At 32.0% G+C, this 9,138-nt stretch overlaps 1 long non-coding RNA gene across 27 annotated transcripts; it reads left to right on the top strand.

Moving 5' to 3' along the window:
- Positions 1-1,734: 1,734 nt before the first annotated feature.
- On the top strand, positions 1,735-8,338 carry LOC137736194 (uncharacterized). Of its 27 annotated transcripts, none has more exons than XR_015955043.1 (11): positions 1,735-1,905; positions 2,049-2,112; positions 2,234-2,296; positions 2,606-2,747; positions 3,232-3,362; positions 4,867-4,948; positions 5,276-5,349; positions 5,892-6,637; positions 6,789-6,839; positions 7,369-7,417; positions 7,573-8,338. It is a non-coding gene; the product is annotated as an uncharacterized LOC137736194 (long non-coding RNA). The 27 variants fall into 27 exon arrangements; XR_015955046.1 differs by lacking the exon at positions 4,867-4,948 and having other exon boundaries at positions 7,573-7,641; positions 7,835-8,338; XR_015955051.1 differs by lacking the exon at positions 4,867-4,948 and having other exon boundaries at positions 7,573-7,641; positions 7,840-8,338.
- The last annotated feature ends 800 nt before the right edge of the window (positions 8,339-9,138 follow it).

Here is a 9,138-nt window from a genome sequence, read left to right on the forward strand (position 1 = left end):
ACTTCAGAGTTTTAACAGATCTATATATCATTATATTTATATCTACTAAAGCTCAGCAGATTAACGCTGCTCATCATGTGAGAGGGTGCACTATTCACCAACAGTGAAAGGATGGAAATGCCTTGGTTTCTACTTTGTTCCTGTACTGTTTAGTGTTTACACTTTGCTATAGGAAATAGTCCGTTTTATCCATCCCAGCCTCGCGTCTATCATCAGCATTGGATTCGGTTTGTATTACCTGCTTTGTACAGTTAAAGGGATAAAGTAATGGATTGTTGGACAAAAAAATAAGATTAAAAAAAAGGAAATTTTATTTGAACCCACCTAACTTCTTTTTACACCCAACTTAAATTTTAAATGTGAAGTTTCTTTTTTACCTTATTACAAAATTACCATAAGGTACAAGTTAAAATTAACTATAAAACTAAAATTTATCAATAAACCCACACCTTATATTACTATCACACAATCTTTCTCTCATGTTCTATTTTGCCTAAAATCCTAGAATGCTCTCAGATAAAATAAGCTATTTTTGGTTGTGCAAGTTTTGTTTTTCAATTAATTCTACATTAACTCTGTTTGTAAGATTTGAAGGTATAAACTCACTAGAATCTAGACAAAGTAAAAGTGGAAGACTAGATGATCATCGGTAAAATATTTCTTTTTTCTTCGAGTGCACGTTCGTGTCTCTCTTGGTACAGCTTGATAGGCAAAGTTTATATGCTTTCGTTGGAGTTGTACTAATATTTTTTGGTTATGTCTGTAAAATTGTAGAATTGGTGATTTTATTGATATATCTTTGTACATCGAATACAATGATTTATACAAATAGCTGTAAACTATTCTAGGTAAAAGAATCCTAATTGGGGATTATGTTCAGAGTGGGATTGTGATAGATTCATTTTCTGAACCTTTTATATACTGTGATTTGGTCAGTTGTGTTGCTCTTTAATCTCCGAACTTTAAAATCCTAGCTTTATTTCGTAGTAGCAATGGGGGATTAGAACTTCATTCATTTAAACCATTTCAGTTTGTCTGTTATTCTTCTCGCTTCCGAAACTTGCCTTGCTTTTGTTCGAAATTTTGGCATGATTAATCCGCCATTCTGGGTTCGTATAAATTGGATTGATAATGGTATGCTGTTTCTTTTATCTAACTAGTCCGAATTCAGTTTTGGCTTCAAAAGATTCAAAACCTAGTCCCCAAGATTGTTTTTGCTTGCCACTTAGTACTACGGTCTAGTGATATTTCTATTCACTTGTAAATGAGAAGTCTTAGGTTTGATTCTCTCCAAAGACAAATTTGAACCACATTATTGCTATCCCATTGTAAGGTTAAGCCCACCCCTTCCCCTTAGTGTAGATAAGATCGACTGTTCAAAAAAAAAAAAAAAGATTGTTGCTGCTTGTTATTGTCCACATGGACAGTTCAACAATTTTAAATTCTGATAAATTTGTGTTTGATGCTAAGAGTGGTGTGTTCTTGCAAAGCGACGAAAGATTGAAAAAAAATATGATGGATATGCTGAGGACGGAAAAAGCTTCAGAGGAGAGAACGTATGCTTTGTTTTATTTTATTTTTTTGAATGAGTGTAAAGATAATTTTACATATTGATTGGGTTTGTGAGTATAATTTAGGTAGTAAATTTAGGTTTAAAGAGATATTGATAGTTTAATTAAAAATAATATGGGTGTATAAAGTAAATTATGTGTAAAAACAGATTATGTGAGTTTAAATAAAATTTCCCTTAAAAAAATGTTTGGGTTCCCATCCCGTCTGTCGCCCCTCTCTCTCATCTCATCTGGGAAAGGAAGAAGGGTGGAAAAGCAGAACTCTTCCATTTGCTTCCACAGATTTCTCGAGCTCTCTCCCAAGCCGGAACCCTAGCCTCCGCAAGCGAATCAGGTTCGTCTCTCGCTCTATCTCGCTCTCACATTTTTTTTTCAATTTGGGACGTGCTGTCTTCTCCTTTTCCATCTCCATCTCTGCGCAACTTGCCAAATCTTACCTCGGAACCTTCCACCCTGTCGTTTTTTTATCCGCATCAGTGGCTTCTTTTTGGTTAGCAGAGGGACGACTATTCAAGGATTCACCAGATCATTTGTGCTTCAGGTATATAATTTTAAGTTTTCCTTTTGATTTTCTATTGATGAGAGTTATGATTTTTTGTGTGATGTGAAGGTTAAATGTGTTGGAAACTAAAATTACACATTTTGTTTTGTTTGGATTTTAGGCAAGAATCACTCACCAAGACATTGCAGGGCATGATGGTACAATTCGGACTAGGGATATGCAGGTATATATTGATTTGATTTCTGTTGTATTGGTTGAAGCTTTGTTAACAGTACTAGAGTTGTTAAATTTGTCCACCATATATATTCACCAAATTATGTCTCAATGTTGTTGTTGCTGTTACTCGGTAATGGGGTTTCTTAAGGTAGACTGTTATCAAGTTGGAATTTTCTAATTTTCTTTTTGCAAATTATTTTTTGTTTTAGGAACTGCAATTGTATAATTTTAAGTGATTGAAAATTGGATTTGGTGATTCTTTGTTTTTTTTTCTTTTAATATTTTTATTAATTGCCTTATACAGCTTTTTTTGTAGATTTATGTTGCTGTAATTTATGTTGAATTGAAAAGGGTTTGAGGGTTGCTACTTCGAGCCATGAAGAACACGGTGTGGAGCCATTTGCTGCTACTAGGGTGCTTGGAGAAATCATTCTGGAGCATATTCGTGAGATTAGTGGGTATTTTTCTTAACCCCTTTTTTTGTTTGAAAAGTTGTGTGTTTATAAAATATGATAAAAGTGGCTGTAAGAATATTGATTTTTTTGGGAATTTTTTGTCAATGTCGTTTGAATTAACTGCAGGGAATACTTTGCCTTTGGGTTGTATATTTTACCAATTTAAGTTTTTAATTAAGGCGAATTGGTGGTGTTAATTTATATCTTGGGTAAATGATTTAGTTCGTTATTTTTATTGTTCAAATTAGTTCATATGAATATTGATTTCTATTCGACATTAAATTATATCTTGGATAAGCTGCAAGTATATATTTGTCAAGAATACTAATTAATTACATACTACTGCTCACCGATTTGTTAAATTTGTTCAAGTGTGTTTAATTTTTTTTGTTAATTAAATTACAAATAAGTATTAATGGCCTTCATTTGGTACCAATCAATCAAGTGAGAGATGAGTTGTTTGAATGTTTGATTTTACTTGAATTAGAGTCTCCAACTGGGAGAAAGAGAATGATCCGAATGGGAGCAAGGCAGAACATGAAGTAAATGAGCGCATGAGAATTTTATGTTCAGTGGATTTGGGGAGAGGGTGGTCAATCATTTGAAAAAAAAACTCAGGTATATGGTTGTTCCTCTTTGAATTACATGAAATGGCTGCATATTTGTTAGTTTTGTGTCAATTATTAGAAAGAATGCACTGGACATGGACATTCTTTTAGACATAATTAACAGGAACATCAAAATGGTTAATTATACTCTGCTCTCAGTTATATTTTTCACCTCACAATGTTACTTTTCCTTCTCTTGGCATGGTAATTTAAAATTGTAGTGCATTATAGTAATAGTTATATATTTGATTTATCACTTGGAAATCTGGTAATTATTTGGGCAAACAATCGCGAGGTAAGACTAAAATGGGTTCGGTTATATGCTCATTCAATAATTTCAATAATATTTTTCTTCTAACACTATTAACTTACTGTGAAAACCTGAATTTTTTTTTAATTATTTAGTAGTACAAGTGTTTGATTTAACTCTCTAATTTATATAGTTAGACTAATATATAAATTGGTTCATATTTTTGAGATTCATTATACATATATATATATATTATGTACTATATACTTTAAAATATAAAAAAAAAGGACAAATACAATACTTTGTTATTAATTTATTGATTTTTATTGTTTCCTCCTTCTGGACGACAACAGCCCCCCTTCCCCCCCCCCACCGCCCAAAAAAACCCCCAAACCCCCCCCGGGCCCAAAGAAAAAAAAAGGAGTTCACAATCTCCTTATCTCCTTTAGTCTGAAAAGGTGAAAAAGAAACCCTAGCTTTTCCTCTCTTCGAATTTCAGAAGCAAGAAATAAGTTTTTTGTCTTTGAGTCTTTAATTCCATACTTATCTAGAGTCAAATAGGAGTAGCCAACAAGTAATTCATGAGGTAAGTTTGTTTTTGTTTCTTTATGACTGTACATTGAGCTTGTGTTTTACATGCTTCTTTCTCTCTTACCACCATGTAGGAATTTGAAATTAGGAGGTGTGTTATTTTCATTTGCTAGGATTTTCATCTCAATCTAGTTACCACGTGGGTAGTTAGGTAAATCCTCCTCTTAATGCTAGCAAGCAGGAGGTGTTCAATTTCTGTGGCTTGGTGGCTTGTGTCACCTGAGTGTTAATTCCAGGAGAACTTGTGGAGTCTATGGAAGCAGGAGGTGGAGGTCTAAGAAGCAGGTGGTGAAGAGTCTAGAGTTAGGCATCATGATTGTTAGGGATAAGTAAGAGTTTTTAGCTAGTTAAAAATAAACAAAAACCTGTATAAATAGGGAGTCAATAGTTCTCTTGAGAATCAACAGTAATAGAAATGCCAGACAAAAAGCTGTATAATTTCATAAGGCTAGTGAAGGAGAAAGGGTGCTAAGAGTTGAAGTATTTTTCTTTTGGTTAGACTTCTCATTCCTTTTATTTGTTTCACTTTTATTTTATTTTAGGGGGCTTTGAAGAGGTTGGTTAATCAATAGTCAATCTCTTTCAGCCAAAAACCCTCATAATTTTATTATAGAATGTTCAGTTTCCCCTTTGATTTCAAAATATACTTATGTTCTGTTACTGTTTAAAACAGAGAGCTTTCATAAACTCAAAAAGAAAGAGTCTTTTATGTTGAGGCTTTGGTTATGGATTGGTATGAAGGAAGGGATTTCAAGGTGAATTTTTGAAACATGAAACTTTTGAACTAGTCATCCAAAGTCAATAAACAAATTTTGGTGTTGGAAACGAGTTCTGATTGTAATAATATATTTAGATATTATTGGTGGAATCGTACAGATGTCCAATATTAATTTTGCGTAACAAATTTCCACCATACAAAAACTTTTAGTTTTAAAACTATTTTTACTGGAAAACTGAAGTATGTTTTGTTTGGATTATTATTATACATACTTATTAAAGTATGTATTGTACAAAGTCTATTTATAATACGAGTTATATTTTAAATTGTATGCTTAAATAGTGATAGTTTATACTTTGAATAGGAACTTACAAATTGGACCAAGATACTTGATCAGTTTGGCAGTTACATGGACTTATGTTGTAGCTTTGTAACCAGGTAGGGGGTGCTTAGGAAACCTTATAAATATTTATTCTTTTATTATCTGATTAATACATATTGATTGATATTTATCTATGTGGTTGGATTCATAAACTCATTGCCTATACGATTACTTGGATGGATTGATATACATGTTTTTCATTCATTTGTTAAACAATGAATTGATTACCTTGAGTTGAGATTCTTGTGAAAGAGATGGGGAAATGGGCATTGAGGAAGGATTTTGTGTAGTTGAGCCTAATTCTTGGCAGGTACCAGGTCTCAGGTCAGCTCCAAAGTGCACAATAATTTATGGGTAATACAGGACTGGCGAAAGGGAATTAGGCAAGAGCACTAACAAAAGGGAAATATGGCGTTTGGGTTCATGTTAATGTGTTTGAAGAGAGAAACTTTGTGCATTCATGCATATCATTTTTCTAATGTGTTTTAACTACATAAAAATAATACACTCATGTTTATATATATATATATATATATATATATATTGAGGTATAATGTCCCTACTGAGCTTTATGCTCACCCTAATTAAATTTGTGCAGGTTTGGAACCAGAGAATTAAGTCTTGTGCTAGAGATGTTACTTACTGTCTGATATGTGTAAATAGAAATAAAATAAAGAGCTTGGTGGTGTTTGCTCTTTTGTTTGAATATGGAACAAGAAGTTTTATGTAAATTTATTTAAAGTGTGCTTGTAAAACTTGGGAATTACCTCTTGGTGAATGAATGTGAATTATGTTTGAACATGTTTATATCTTCTAATTTTTTTTTCTTTCTTCACTTTTTGACTATGGATTAATCTGTTCTTAAAGATTTTATTCCATATTAAATTGTGAATCATGCTTTAAAGTTAATTCTCCGATTGGGGTGTGACACTTACTGTGGTGCTTAAAAGATTGTTAAGCATGTAGTTTTCAGTGATCTCTGGTCCGTATATATGCACTTTATTTGTATATTAGTTTCACTTAGTTGAAGATTTTGAAAAACTCCATTTAATAAATTCAAAATGTGTATTCCTTTAGGGGCAGTTTAATAACCATTTGGTTTTTAGTTTTAAGATTGAAGTGATATTTCATTTTTTAAAGCTTTTAATTGATTCATGTTTATGTTTGGATCAGGAAAGAAACGTTGCTAACGGTGTACCTGTGACGATGCAACGTTGATATGCTTCTGTGTCAATTTGTTCCGACTATTTACCATACTATATGCTGATTTTATTTTATAATTTTTGGTTTTTATTTGGTTAGCTGGGGATTTACAATCAAATGATGAATCTTCAGTTTACTTGGGTAAGCATTTTTTCACGTATAATTTGGCTGACGATTTTAAATGTCAAACCATGTTGTTTTAGTTCATGCTACTAATCATGCATTCGGTAGATTTATATATACAACAGCATTTAAATGCTAATCGATTACTAACATAATGCGGTCTTTACAGGAAAAGCAGTGGATTCTCAAGAGGGGCTTCAATGTACAGAAGAATTACAAGGTCTTATTAGCTATTCATTATTTTATATAATAATTTAGACAAAATATCGATGAGAAATAATATATATACCAAATAAAAATCTCTAAAATCTCTTTGTTTTGTTTCTTCTCTGTTTATATTATAAGACTGTTTTAATTGCTTTGCTTTGTTTTTCTCAGTTTCTATTAGATGTTCTTTGCAGATATGAATAGTTTATTTATTTATTTATTTTTGGCTTTTACAACGAAGCAAGTGATTTTTAGCAAGTTTTTCCAGCTGTTGCAGGTTTGCCTTTTGTTGATGAGATATAGGTTTTTAGGGATTTCTGGGTTTTTTTAGCTTTTGACTGTCGGGGAATTGTCGGTTTTTTTTTGGAATTGTTGTTTGCAGCTCTTGGATTTTTGAATTGTTAAAATTTATAATTCATCTTAATCGTTTTTAATAAGTCAGTGTTATCACTTAGACCAGTTTACATAGTGAAACTTTATGTTGGGTTTTTTTCAATCGTTCTTATATTATATTTGTTTTGACTTTTGATCAATTTGAATAGGTCGAAAAAGCTGCCCATGATAAATGGAAATTGCTCTCAGAGGCTGCGAGTAATTCTCTGCTTTTAATATTATGTATTTAGGGGTGTAAATTTTAATTTATGAAAGGGTCTTTTGTTTAAATTTTGTTATTGTGATTTTGGGGGTTTGTTTGTAGTTTCGGATTCCCAACGTGCTGTTGAATTTTGTTTTGTTTTTGGCTTTAGGAAGTCGTGGTTCCAGCTGTTTGAGAGGCCAGCATAAGAAAGAAAGCACCGGACTCGGCTAGGTGAGAGGTTAAATTTTTTTTTTTTCAACCCAACATCATCATTGCTGTTTTATGAAAAATTTTCCCCAAAACAATGAAAGCATCATCATTGCTGCCTTCTTTTTCACTGAAAGGCTCCGAGTTTCCCAAAATTTTTGTTTGTTTTATGGCTTGGGATTTTTGCCTTTTAATAATGGATTCTCTTTTGTATACTCCAAAAGAAAAGGGGTTTCTGTAAAGTGGATCCACAAAACCTGCAAAGTGCTTCCACAAAAATCTGCAAAATGGACGTTCTGTTGCTTGCAGCAGTAAATTGTTCTTTTATATTTAAGTTGTAAGCTTTGTTTTCAGTTGATAACAAGAGAAAAAATTGCAGTGTAAATCCGTTTGTATACAAAACTTATTCCATGTCTCTTAACATTCCCTTTTTATCCTTTCCAATAACACAAACTCAGTTGTCTACAGCCGCTGCTCCAAGAAATAAACATTTGGTGCTGTACTGAACAATGTTCTCATCCATTGTACAAACAAGATTAGTGTTCCATTATATCCAATGGGGAATAGCAGGCTGACCATTTCTGATAATGTTCTTTGTATAAATTGTATAATATCCAAGAACATAGTCTATTGTGTTTGGTTTTGTTTTGTGATGCATGTTTGTACAGTAAAAAACCTCGGGATTAAAAACTTAATTTATAAGTTGTGAATAAATTGCATTGGTTGGATTAGCGTTTGTAAATCAATTTTTCACTCGAACATTGTTTATGAAGATTGCACTTTCATAATCTTTAATATAATTTTCAATTTTGCAGCAACTTGCGGGTGCAAATTATAGTCTTTAAATAAAATTCTGACATCCAAAAATTTTCCATGTATAAGACAATTTGAAACATAGTGTAAAATGTCCTAGCACACAGGCGCGATAATATCAAACAATTATGCTTCCGTAGCTAGCACCGTATTTATATATTATATATAGAGAGAACACAAAAGGTGAATACTGTTTTGGTGTCACAATGCTTTACCAAAATAACTGGACAAAAATGCCCTCAAAACAAAAAACTTCGAAGGCATTTCAAAATAATGCATCAAATAAGACAAGGGCATTTTCGTCATTTTAATAGTTTTTTTGTTTTTTTTAATAATTAATGATTTTGTGGTTTTTTTAATTTTTAATTAGTACCTCACAATATGCTAGCAATAATATGATTCAATTTATCTATTTTAAACGCGTTCAAAACATCTTAATAAGCGTGTAATGCAGATTATAAATTTGCAGGTGGATACTAATGTGATTAAATTAGTTGTCAAATGATTATTTTATTTTTTTTATTTTTTATTTTTGTAACAAACGATATTATCTATACCAAGGAAAAAGGAGGTGAGTTTAGTCTCATAATGAGCTAGCGATAATGTGATTCAATGAGTTGTTTATTAAATATTATTCTCTCTATTTTAAACATGTTCAAAACATCTTAAGAGACTTGTAATGCCGTTATAAAAAAGTCTTTCGCACGCGGATACT

Source organism: Pyrus communis, chromosome 13, assembly GCF_041283825.1.
Source record: "Pyrus communis isolate YQ-2024b chromosome 13, ASM4128382v1, whole genome shotgun sequence".
NCBI lineage: Eukaryota > Viridiplantae > Streptophyta > Magnoliopsida > Rosales > Rosaceae > Pyrus > Pyrus communis.